We start from the raw sequence: 13875 nt of genomic DNA, 5'->3' as shown, positions 1-13875 counted from the left end.
CTTCCACTGACATAATGACACGGTTCACATCAATACATAAATAAGATGAAACTGTAAACTTTGTTGTCAGTTGACAGACTCGACAACATATCAGTATCGCAGCATGTGAATAAGTCTATTTTGAGAAAGGTCCACCAATACAGATATAGGGAGCTCAACCCCCCCCAAAAAAAAGAAAAAGAAAGGAAGGATGAGTGCCGGGAAGAAGAAACAAGATAAGCGACAGGAAACGTGACACGAGCGGTCACCCGCGGAGGCTCCGCAGTGCCTGGCTACAGATGCCGACAGCTATGCTGTGACGCAGCCAATTATTCTCTATGGCACGGGGGGTACGAAATGACAGGATGGGAGCCTGACACTGTGTGTGTGTGTGTGTATGTGTGTGGTTGCAAGATAGAATGGAGTGATTAGCTAGGAGCAGAGAGCTCGTGTTGTGGTACAGAGTGCTGATGTTTCCATGTGCCAGGTTAAGAGTCACATCATAATCTTCTAACCGCTGTCGAACCGCTGTTTCTGCCGTTTGTCATTCTGTAGCAGAAGTGGTTGAAAGGGCGGGAGGGAGGGTTACATTTTGATTCCATGTGCTCATTGCGGTTCTGTTTTTGTTCTAGTTCAGGATGCAGCAGTTCAAGCTATTCTTATTTGTACATACAAGTTGAAACATCATTGATCTCATTAGAAATAATCCCCAATATCAAAAGGTCAACCGGTCTTGTTTGAATGTTTGTCATGTTTGTGAGTCAGTCTCATCTTATGGTCTCCTTTGGTAGCGTTCCTGTTATGGAGTGCTGCGCTGAGTAAACATGAAGGAAATATTATGCGGAGGAGGGTAGAAGGCAGAAGAAGTTAACTCAGTCGCATAACAGTGTGATATAGTGCATAAAAGAGAAGCAAGGCTCACTGCACCCAAGACACTCTTAGCAGAGGTCTTTTACACAATGTTGTGAGAGTGAACACTAAGGAGTGACATTATCACCCTTCCATATATCGTCTTCTCCTTTTATGGGAGAATAAATTGTCTTCGCTTGCATGCTTTATTGGACAGTACAGTGGCGAGAGACAGGACAAAGAGGGTAGAAAATGAGGAGTTGAAGCACAACACTTGGAACAATCGGGAATTGAACCTGTGATGTCACAATGAAGGCCCATTGCATGAAAATGTACTAACTGGTTGAACCACCAGTAAGTACATTTAGCATATTACTGTAAATTATTTTGAGAACACAAGCATGTAAAATGCGATGCAAGAGTGCAGTCTAGCCAACACCAACTTGAGACGCCTGAATCTCTGCCCTCCACACTCCGCTATCTAACATCAGGGTCTTGAGCTCTACAGTGTTGTTAGCTAAGCTGTCGTGCCGTAGTGTATCTATGTAGGTGGTGCTTCTTGCCTTTCCTGGCTTTGCCCTGGGTTGGCTCCCACAGTGTCAGTTTGCTTGCCACTAGTTCCGGGTGCCTGACCCAGTGCCCTGCCAGCCTCATCTTTCATCCATGTGATACCTAGTGCCATTCGTAGCATTCTTGTGTAGACTCCATCCAGGGCCCTTTCCTGTTGTGCTGTGAGGGTAAATGAAAGGGACCATCTATTTTAGCAAATGTTACTCTCCATAGAATCTACCAAATTGTTTGAAGTGACAACTCGCATCTTGGTGAGGTTCTAGTCTAGATGCATAATTGCCGATCATAAATGTCAAATAACGGCTGATATATCGGCCAGACATCTGTCATGAGTGACAGACCAATATACTGTTATTGGTCTGGCACTACTTGTGATAGAACTCTATTTGGAGTCCTGGTCTGCCTAAAAGGTATGTGAGCCGAGCGAGCTCCTCCACAAACAAGTTGTACCGACTAACTTCTAACAAACTAATGAGGATCTGGAGGGATTAGAGGCCTTTAATCCAGGAATACTTCACTGTCCACAGATACATGTGCGCTCACACACGTGCACATCTACACAGACGACCATCCACACAGACAGACACACGTCTGTAGTCACAATCAATCAACCTCTATAAACACAAATGCACACAGATACAACATAGTCATACTAAATGTACACACACGGTAAGCACACACACACAAAAGGGCTAACTCACACATTATCACTTGAGTACACACAGTGCTGACTTTTATCATTTGCATAATGAGTGGATACTGTGACTTACATACTCCGTTAGCACACAGAAAAAAGCTCAAACTCACATATAAAAAAGCTCAAACTCACATATAATAACTTGAACACACACACACACACACACACACACACACACACACACACGGCTTACTTGTCTCATTTGCATAATGGTTGCTTGGTAATGGTTGTGGGTTATACACAAACACAATAAAATACAAATGCATATAAATGTAACCAGATGGCACATGACAGACTACTTACGAGTAGGTAAATTAACACTGAGGGCCCCATCTCTGCAACACATGACACAAGGCATGGAGTGCAGGCGGCAACTGTGTCGGGGGTGTGTCCACCCCAATTTTGGTAGTTAGGCGACGCATTATTTGAGCAAAAGTCGCAAACACAAGTGCTCGGTGCTAATGGGTGGTGTGGTGTTAAGGCTCTGTATTAGTTTTGGGTGGGCTTTGGGCGTTAATCATTTAATAAAACCAATCAGTGTCTATCCCCATTCCCAGAAGTTGCGTTTTAGCTAGGCACACTAGGTACCTGGTACTAGGTACTATGCTGATGTGTTTGTTTTACGTTGTTGGAATACTCATGGTTGAAACTAGGTTACAGTGTGAATTTAATTATGTTATCTTGCCTGGATGAGGTCTTATATTTCTTGTTTGAGCGTGTTATCTGTGTGAACTGTTCTGGTCTTGTGTGCGCCTGCAGGTGCATCATGGCACTGGCACACAGAGCGATCAGTTACGCACGTTACGTATGTTCAGTAGGTCGCTGGAATCCATACATTACCGGTAATCCTAAAAGTGTCCCAATCAAACACTGACAGTGCATTCAATTCAAATATAGGCTATAGGCTGGGTGTGGTTGCACAAGGTATTTAGATAACAGATTGGGGGAGAAGCAAACGATTTCTGCTGTGGAAAAGTTAAAGTGTAGGACCATCCAACTGTAAACAGTAAACACATCCATGATATCTTGACATATTAACTTAATAATCACTCGCTCACTCGGTTACGTCTACCTTCTTTATTTAAACCACAAATTAAAGCACAACACACACGTCCCTGTGCGTCCTTGTGTCTGAGCTCTATGGATACGACTGTTAACTGCTGTCCATTAAGCAGAGACCGATGAAGAAAGCCAGGATGAAATGGTTCAAACCATCTTACAGGAGGAGATATTTTATCAGCAATAAATTGTATAATACATGCATACATTTTTATCCCTTTCTCTCTCCTCACAGCTTGTCTCCGTGCAAAGAAAACGGCACTTGCCCAACGCAATATATTGATCATCTGGGCCAGAGAAAAGAGCACTGCGCCGTATGGAAAATAGGATCCTGAGGATTTTACTGTGTAGAGTCCATTCGAGGTGAGACACGTTTTATCTCCTTGTGGCAGGCTAGCTCACTGTGGGCCCAACACAATGGAGCTTTCAACTCTCACTGGACCATGGACATGCAACACACACACACACACACACACACACACACACACACACACACACACACACACACACACACACACACACACACACACACACACACACACACACACACACACACACACACACACACACACACACACACACACACACACACACACACACACACACACACACACACACACACACACACACGAGCAGACCAGGAGGGTGTACTTCTTATAGAAGTTGGTCTGTGCAGGTAGTGCTAGGCTGTAGGTTGGTTTGTCAGCTCTGCTAACCAGAGGATGTCCTGTTCTGTTGTAAACATCTGGTTGGGTGTAACTGGTCAATTTGGAGTTTTTAGAGCCCGACTTTGTGGGCTGATCATGAGTGTGCCTTCCCTCCCTGGCCAGGCTGGAGTCTTCAGTGTTAATCTAACTCTGGGAGAGAACAAATTGAGCTCTGCTTCCATTTGTAAACTACAATGTATAATTGACACTGAGAATTTTACTGTGTACCATGGCTACCTAAATAACTATTTTACATTGTTTGTACTACAAATTAAGTACCAGTGTCTACTGTCTACCGTACATTTGTTAAGATTTATTCATCACCGTCTTGGGTGTGTGATGCAGCACATCACAATCTCACAAAAACTAATAATTAATAACTAATTTAATATAATTATAATCAATGGTGGTAGGCGCTTGGGTGGCGCAGTGGTAAAGAGCTTGCCCACCACCGCGGAGGTTGTGGGTTCGAATCCACCGTGGTGCATCCAGCTTTGTCGAATGTCTACGCGGACACAATTTGTCAGAAGCCGGACGGGGAGGGTGACAGCCAATATGAGAATATGAGTGTCAATGTCACAGCCTGTCTACTGTTCCAAAGTAGCATGGTTCCACAGCCAATACCACTTACTGCTCACACACAAACACACCTCAGCCACAGATTCCCACCAGTGGCTGTCTATGAATCAGACAGGAAGTGATGGGGTATAATTCAAGTGCCTGCATGTGTGCTGTGAATAATTGTAATCAGAGCCAAAGAACGGCACAGGTGTCAGGGTCATAAACACTCTGTGTGTGTGTGTGTGTGTGTGTGTGTGTGTGTGTGTGTGTGTGTGTGTGTGTGTGTCAGAGAGAGTATGCGTGCACATTTATCTACCAGTGTGTGCATATGTGTAGTGTACACATACACCCACGTGCACAAATAGTAGCCTGTAGCGGGGGGATAAAAAAAAAGAGTAGTGTTAGAAAACAACATAAGAGAGAGAGTCTCTCTCTCTCTCGCTCTCTCTCAGGTTTATTTAGGTCATATCGTGTCTAGGCTGACTGCAGTGTCACTGACAGGCCGCCTGCAGAGCAGAGCACAGCAGTAAAGAAAACAGATTCTTCTCTTCCCAGAGGGCATCCTAACAACCTCTTCTTCTCATCCACAGAATGCAACACAGTCAATATCCTACATGACATGGTGGTTTCAGCTTCCACACTTAACTACACGGAAACCTTCACACTAAAATCAAAGTCAAGAAGACACTAATACAGTATATATACTGTATACACACTATGCTAAAAAGTGCAATGAAACTATTTTGTTTCCAAATTCAGACTAATACCCATGAAATAGAAAGTTATATTAAGGAATCATGGATAGGGATCATCACCTCATCCTCAGCCATCATGCAGTTCAAACTTCTAACCAGCTACATGCTGCTACAGTCTGACCATGGCTGTTCTACCAGCCACTGTGCCATACAACCCAGGAGCTTCCATGCAGGCCTGAAAAAAATATTTAGCTGTATTAAAAAAACAACTAGAAAAAGTGCTCCTCGGAGCACAGGTCTCCGCCAGGTCAGGTAGGTTATGGTGGCCTCCTGGTGGCGCTATAATAGGCCATTGTGAAAAGGGTGCCCGTTCCTTCTTAGGCCTTTCACGGCAATCGGACACTGCATTCATGATTTGAAGCATTTTGTTCCAAAAATGTGTTTTGCTAAACTAGACCTGCTGGTGGCGCTATAACAGGCCAATGTTAAAAGGGTGGCATTTCTTCCTCAGCCTAGTGGGAATGTGCTTGTGAAATTTCACGGAAATCGCAAGCTGAGTGCATAATCTGAGGCATTTTGTTCCAATCCTGCAAACTTTGGAAGCCAGCCTTAGCCAATGAGGATGGAAAATGGGAAATCGGACAGATTCGTGTTCATCACATGACTATAGAGATACTGTATACCGATTTGCATGACGTTTGGATAAATGCTGTAGGAGTAATATAAAGAAATTGGTTTTGCACAAATCAGCCTCCTGGTGGCGCTATAACAGGCCCATGTGAAAAATTGGGGCAGGGGTTCTGAATTGGCATCCAGGGAGTGTGTGTGCACAGTTTCGCAGCGACCGAGCCAACGGTGCCAGAGATTAGCTGGTGACAGACGGACGGACGGACGGACAGGGGGTAAAACATAGTCTCTCGCCATGCCTTTCGGCCTGGCGGAGACAACAACAACCACCCAACAACATAAACTAGCCCGTTGAGCCGGTGAACTTAAATAGACGGTTTCCTGCCTTGGATGTCTCACTGTGGAAAAGACTTTTCCTTCTTAACTTGATCCCCTGAACAGAAAGAGGCTGTCTGGACATTCCCTGGCCCATTATTCCACCATGGGTTTTCACCTCTGCTTACAGTGCCTTACAAACCTCTCACCTATTATACGCTTAAGTCTTGTCTTACAGCCAGATCACCACCCACACACTTCCCTCCCACCCCTCTCTGCAGTTCTGCTTAGCGCATACAGACATACAGTCACTCTGTGTGCGTGTGTGTGTGTGCGTGTGCGTGCGTGTGTGTGTGTAGTACATCTGTGTACATATTTTTTGCATGCCTGCTGCTTGCACATCTGAGCACATTATATGCCTGCTGCAGAGAGCACATGCTTGTTAACTTAGGTGTCAGGTTAGCATTGGCTAGGTATGTAGGTGAATAGTACCTACCCAGCTAGGTAGCTACAGTAGGTCAGGAGCTACCTGCCTAAATAGATAGGTAGGCAGGCAGCTACTGTACCTACCTAAATAAGTAGGTAGCAAGGTAGAGTTGGCCATATTCACTTATCTCTTCTGGCAGTAAACAAAGGTTTTCTCTGATTATACACATGCTTTTATTATTTACCGTTTTTGTTCAGGTTGAGGAAGAATTGTAGTAGCATTACACCTTATATTATTATAATTATATTGTTCACCTTTTTGAAATTTTGCATATTACAACAACCACCAAGATGCCATGGCACAGACCGGGTATCTATTGTTTTGGGTACAGCTTAGTCCTTATGACACATGCAGCTTCGCTCTTACCGTGAGAATAACCATGTTCTGAGCCCTGTGTTTGTGGCAGGGCTACTTTACCATCTACCTGTGTGTCAAATGTACTTCTCCCCATGATATAATTACACCACAACCACCATCACCTTCAGGCTCCATTTCCCTCATCAATTACTGATTGATCCAGAATTCATCGACAACGTGAAGTCTGCGTTTTAGCACCTGTGATTAGTCACTGTCTCTTATTTAGTGTCCCTTGTGATGGTTGTTGCTACATATAGTATGCATGTTCGGTCAAGTGGCTGAAGAGCAGAGCAGTTATGATTGCTCAGAAGTACCAATGGGGCAGATATCTAGCTAGGCATCTACTAGGCAGTTTAGGGTATTTGGCTGTGACTGGGTGCACTGTAGACGTGCATGCTTTGGCAGGGAGGTAATCAGCAGACATCCAGGCCAGTAACACAGGCCAGCCTGCCTGAGCACGGACTAGTGGGAGCAGTGAACGGGAATGTCTGGCTCTGTTGGCCTGTACAGACAGGAGGAGGGGAGTGGGGTGGAGGGGTGGACCAACTGACCTGGCTGTCATGTGAGACAGCTTTAAGGCCCCCAGACCCAGCAGGGACACAGAGAGAAGAGAGAGGGAATGAGGGTACGGCGGGAGGAGGAAAGAAGTACTGTATAAGAGAGAAGGAATGAAGAACAGAGGCGAGGAGGCAAGGGAAAGAAGAACGGAAGGAGTGAGGGGTGAGGAAAACAAATGAACCAACAGAGCAACAGAGTGAGGAATGATGGAGGAGGTGTGAGATGAGGGGAAAATTGTGATGAAGAGAGGAGGGAAGAGAGAGAGACAGACAGAGAGACCTCTGAAAAGAATCACTGTCCCACTCATTGAGCAATTACAGGCGCGCGCGTGCACACGTGTGCGCACACGCACACGCACACACACACACACACACACACACACACACACACACACACACAAAGACAGAAAGACAAATAGAGTGCACATTAAAGATGGGACAGAGAGACAGAGAGTGCATTAGAGACAGGATGAGACAGATAAACAGAGAGACAGTCTAATAAAGAGACAAGCCAAGAGGGCAACAGATAGAGGGAAGGTAAATGCAAAAGAGAAGCAAAGTTGAGAACGTTTATCAGCCAGTGATGCTGCTAGGGACAAAGAGAGCGACTGGAACAGAGATATACAGGGAGGGGGGTGTTCTAGCTGGCGGTTGCAGATCTAACGCCATTTGAATAATCTTTCCAGGAATGGAAAATTGATTAATCCCTGACAGAAGGATCCTGGGCATGAGTAGAGAGAGGCTGGAAAGAGAAGAGAAGAGAAGAGAAGAGAAGAGAAGAGAAGAGAAGAGAAGAGAAGAGAAGAGAAGAGAAGAGAAGAGAAGAGAAGAGAAGAGAAGAGAAGAGAAGAGAAGAGAAGAGAAGAGAAGAGAAGAGAAGAGAAGAGAAGAGAAGAGAAGAGAAGAGAAGAGAAGAGAAGAGAAGAGAAGAGAAAGAAAGAGAGAGAGAGAGAGAGAGAGAGAGAGAGCGAGAAACAGACACACAGATTTAAAATGGGAGGGAGAGAGTCAGACAGAAAAGGCTGCAGTGATTCAACCCGTCTTTCCTCTTTGCACTGCACAACCTGCACCGTCATCACCACACAAGCCTGATTTATAGACCTACTCATCGTGTCCCTGGCTGAAAATCTGTTATTTCACAGAATTATACAATCATATTCTGTATATTATAAAGTAGGCTTTAGTCAAAGTTCTACCTGTTAAATACCAGTGTTTCTGTGTGTGGATCCAATCCAGTACTGGTATGTGACCACAGCTAGAGACAAATAGGACATGACCCCCACGGTCACTGACGCAGCCTTTAACAATCAAAAACAAACTATAGGATAGAATGACATACTTGGCAACGCTACTACAACCTGAAACTACAACCCAATATAATAAATGTGAGTACCCAATAAAAGCCTGCCACTCAAAATATGAGTGTACCCTACCCAGTAACCACGGCTCTTGTCATTCCTGCAAGGGTACGCTAGCATATGATGTAAAATTTCATAACCAGCTCATGTCCACGACTCCACGCAGACATCCGAGTGCATGTCAGATTTTATAGGTGCGCGTAGGTACGGTGACTGCGCAAGAAAAGTCTCTGTTTGAAGAAGGGTTGTGGGAGGAGATCTGTCGCTTGCTACCCACATCTTTACAATTCATTAAAAGACAAAAAGACAACAGACAACAATGTACTCACATTCTGGGAAAGAAATTGCCTTGACTGTAGGAAAACATTATATTGTGTGCAGACAGAAGTGGACGTATTTGAAAGATTTGAGAGTGTAATGTGCATGTGTGGAATGTGCGCACATCTGCAGACACCAAATTGTAGTATAAACAGAACTATGCACGCGTCTGCTCTCCGCGGACCCTTGTGGCTACCCAGACGCCGCTATCGGGCAATCAGGCCCATATCAACCGTGTTCATTCAATAATCCCTGCGATGTGTATCACAGGCTCCGGTTATCAGTAAGGCTGCAACAACCGATTCGATTAATCGATAATGGAATATAATTAATATAATAATTAATTCAATGTAAAATTGGCTATTTTATCCAAAATGTAAAAATGAATAAATTAGAAAATGTAAAGTAAAGTATACATGATTAGAATATGCTTAAACATTCGACAATTAAGGTCTAATATTACAAAACTACAAATTGATAATAAACCTATATATCCTGTCGTTTTGGGGCATAAACAAAAAGTTGAAGGATAACATTAAATCTGATAATGATGTACCATGCATGTTCACATCAAGTATACTTTACATTACTTAAGACCGTTAAGTGCCCACCTATCCTGTATCCCCCTTTTTTTAAATGAAACATTTGCATTTGTATAGTACTGTACTGCTACCTGTACTGTTACCCTTTAGCCTAAAATATGTTGTTTTTTAATCAAATCAAGCAGTCAGAAGAAGAGAAAAGCTACCATAAGGTGGCTTTTATTTATTTTGATATGTATTTATATATATATTTTATGGGTAGTAGCCTAATCAGCAGCTGAGCAAAATTGTATAACATGTACTTTTAAATTAATTATTCATCTGTATTGTCTTTATTGTTAGATAGAATATGCCTAAAACAACCTAAAATTATAAGGTAATTGCTTAATAAGTGCGATAATCCGATTAATCGATTAATCGTTTAAATAATCGCCTGATTCATCGATTATGGAATTAATCGTTAGTTGCAGCCTTAGTTATCAGTCCATGGTGTGAGATGGGATGGGGGATGAACAGGGGGCAACTGGAGGTGATCGGGCCACTGTTCTGCCCCGTCCCCCACCCCCACAGGCCATGCCAACGGGAGAATCTGAAAAATGCTGCTACCGTGTTAATCCAATTTTACGGGTCCCGGTTCAGTGGCTTAGGCTGGCTTGGTTCTTTTTTTTAAAACAGTTGAGAAGAGAGAGGGTGGGAGGGAGCAAGAGAGAGAGAGCGCAATCTCAGAGAAAAAAACATGTTATTTGTTAAAACTACAAACTGGGCAAGGAACAACGAAGGAGGTAATCCTGAGGACTGCGCAGGCGGTGAGGTCAAAGGTCAGGAGGTGCCAGTGATGAGTGTTGCACTGGTTCAGAGATACCACCGACTGTCAAATCCCCAGAGAAACCATGAGGATTTTATGGCGTACAGGACCGCTTCCCCTGTAGACGTCATACTGATAATAAAAAAGGATTGGTTTTAGCTATCTTTGTGTTTGCACAAGTGCATGCATCTGCGTGTGAGAGGGGAACAGATGGGTTAGTAGAACAGCGGGTGTGTAGGGCTGTCGCAATAACTGCAATATTGCAATATCATGCTATTGACAACCGCAGGGGATTTGGCTATGGCCCTTCTTGTTTTACACTTCAATGTGTGTATTGAATGCAATTGTTTACATTACAAATCAGAGTATAATTAGATTTTGGTCTCGTCTATATGTTATATATATATATATACACCAGGCTTGTCTATCATTTACCTAAACTTCAGAACAGAAATCGATATTATCTGATATTATGCATTATTATGCATATTATGTGTATTATGTTCATAATTACACATAATATGCATAATAATGCATAATATCAGGTCAGGTTGCTTCCTCCTGTCCTCCATTATGTCACTGTTGTTAGATCACATCAGCTGATCACATAAAGTCCTTCTTTCATACATTCATAGACGTTACAAGATAAATCCCTTGCTGCTTCTGTCATGCGAAGTCTAAATAAACAACAGTCAACCACAAAAAACGAGATCCGGGAACGCATCTGTGTAACCAATTAAACCATTATTTTATACTTTGGCTATTCAAAAATAGCAGATCTACAAGCTCATAGACCATATTCACACGGCGGCCATATTGCCATTAAGTCAATGAAATGACATGAAAAAGTTTGAGAACCACTGATATAGCAACATGGGTTTTTCAGAAAACTGTTAGGATTTAGAAGACATTTTGTAGAATCGGAACATCAGGCCTTAATGGATTAAAATGATCCTAATTGTCTTCTTCGGGTCAGCAATGTGACATAAGCACTGGTCTCTGCTCTTCATCACAGATGATTACTGTGAACAATTTGAAGCAGATGAACAAGATGGAACCAAATGGACCTGTAAGGGCATATCTTGTTTTCTATTTGTACACTCTTCAGAGTGAAATTAACACTGTGTACCTTGCTGATTTGACTGCATGCTGCCGACAGTGATCTGATACTGTTATCTACAGTGCCTCTAGTCTACAGTGACAGGCAACATGATGTCACCATAACAAGATGTCAACATATTCGACTCATAAAACAAAACAAAACCGCAAGAGGCTGCCATTTTGTTTTGCATAAGTAAAAATGATTACATCCACTGTCCTCAACAAATAATTCAGTACAAAGTTATTCTGGTGCAGCTGCTTGCTGCATAACAAACCAGCTGCCAGGTTTTCACTTATTTCCAACAGATGTACTCATGTAAGTAACCAAGTTACAATTTTACATGCACACCAATTCTATATTGCCAACAAAAATATCAACCAATAATAAATAATTTTAGTAGTCAAGGGGTCCAAACTGTTAGCCTGGCATGATGGCCAGACTAATACCACTGTGTAGATATTAGTCTGGAATCTCTGTGTGGAACCTGCATTTCCGATGGTCCCTCACAACTTCGGAGGGAGAGAAATACAATTTCTATTGAGAGGGGCCAGACCTAATCTGCCAAGGGCAATTTTTTTTGCAATGGCAGATTCGTCTGGAACCAGGCTACCAAACTGTCACTGTATCCATAACCGACACTTAAACAAGTTTCACCTACATGCGCACTCACACAGACACACGCACATGCGTCCAAACACACACATACACCCACAGACAAATTAAAAGAACGCCTGAATAAATGGGTTGGGAACAACAAATGCAGATGATTCCATACAGGTGTATTGCATGATACAATTAAGCAATTAATATTCTACCATGCTCTGTGACATGTATAAAATGCTGAGCAGGCCCAGATGACCTCAATTTGGGATAAAGATGGCAAGAGAAAAAGATCTACGTTCCTATAAAATCTAATATGGCGGGAGCTTCAGTCACACACAACTGTCTAGTGTTTCAAAAGGAGCAGTGATAACAGTGACATCTGCATTTCCACCTATGGAAAACACAGTAAATACCGTCAGAAATTGTGGTTGAATAATGGCTGAGCAACTCTTCCTCAGGTGACTGAGAATATCAATACAGGATGTGACCTGACTGAAGAACAGTCCATGGACAGCTACATAGAGAGGGATATTATGGTAGCGTTACAGTGCATAACACCCTCATCATTACAAAGGCAAATTCACATTTGAGAGTTCACTGGTACAAAAATCATATAATTCTCCACAAGTGGGCAAATGCAATGCATACTGCATACACCAAGAGAACGGTGCACGACTGAATGCCTGACCCCTAGAGTCAGGGGATCCAGTGGCTGGCTCTGTGTGTGCGTGTGTGCGTGCGTGCGTGGCTGCGTGCGCACTGGTTTCAAGAGGGGTCACTTAATGATTTGATGATTTGATGAGTATGACTATCATATGAATTCTGCTGTCAAGATCCCAACCCAATTGAACACACAACTGACTTAGGAACTGGTTCCAACATTGACATTAGCATTAACGGTTTGTAATAGAGTACCGAAATCTGGCGTCACTTCCGTTACCCCCCTGGGTCAGAGTTGTTTTCAGTGGAACATTTAGACAAGACTACAACAGACTCAGACCTACATACAAAACAGTTTACATACAATGTATGTTTTCCCCATTCTTAATCCCATAGACTTTAACATCACGTCATATAAGAACTGTGTTAGACAGTTAGACAGAGCTCTCCCACAATCACGAAAACACCAAATTAGGAAATACCTTTCATAAAGTTCCAATCCAGACACTTGTACAATGATCATAAAGGCGTATTGAAAGTTTGAAAATGTTCGTTTTGTCCTTTAATCATCCTCCTGCATATCTTTTCTACCTTAAATCAAGCCAGGCCCGTATGTATGCAGACTACAAACTCATACAACAGCAGTTGTCCAATTGTCTTCAAACTTGCTACAAAAATCGCTCATGGCTCTGGCATGACAATGACAACCATTCTAATAATCAATTAATGTTTACACCGCATGCGCAAACGGGTGAAACGGGTTGCCGGAAGTGCACTGACTTTTCATTTAGCCACCGAGGCGATATACTCACGTCTTCTACTGTGCAGACTCGCACAGCGTACAGAACAAACCACTATGGAACAAACACGGCTCAGCCATAGTAGCTGCCTGCACGGTCAACACACCATCTCTCTCTTCTACTGTTACTAGGGTTACATGCGAGACGTGTGTGCACGAGCCTGTATGCAAGTTTTTATTGGACTTTGTGAGGCTATCATTCCCACCGAGCCCGAGGCAGCCGTGGGA

General features: G+C 43.1%; 1 protein-coding gene across 5 annotated transcripts in view; it reads right to left on the bottom strand.

Annotated features, from left to right (window-relative positions):
- Window positions 1-13875, bottom strand: part of numb (NUMB endocytic adaptor protein) — a 63521-nt gene that overhangs the window by 29401 nt on the left and 20245 nt on the right. The gene's annotated exons all lie outside the window — the stretch shown is intronic.

This window comes from Gymnoscopelus microlampas, assembly GCF_963454915.1.
Source record: "Gymnoscopelus microlampas genome assembly, chromosome: 20".
Classification (NCBI taxonomy): Eukaryota; Metazoa; Chordata; class Actinopteri; order Myctophiformes; family Myctophidae; genus Gymnoscopelus; species Gymnoscopelus microlampas.
The sequence above is the reverse complement of the archived record's forward strand: the minus strand, read 5'-3'. Positions and strand labels throughout refer to the sequence as shown.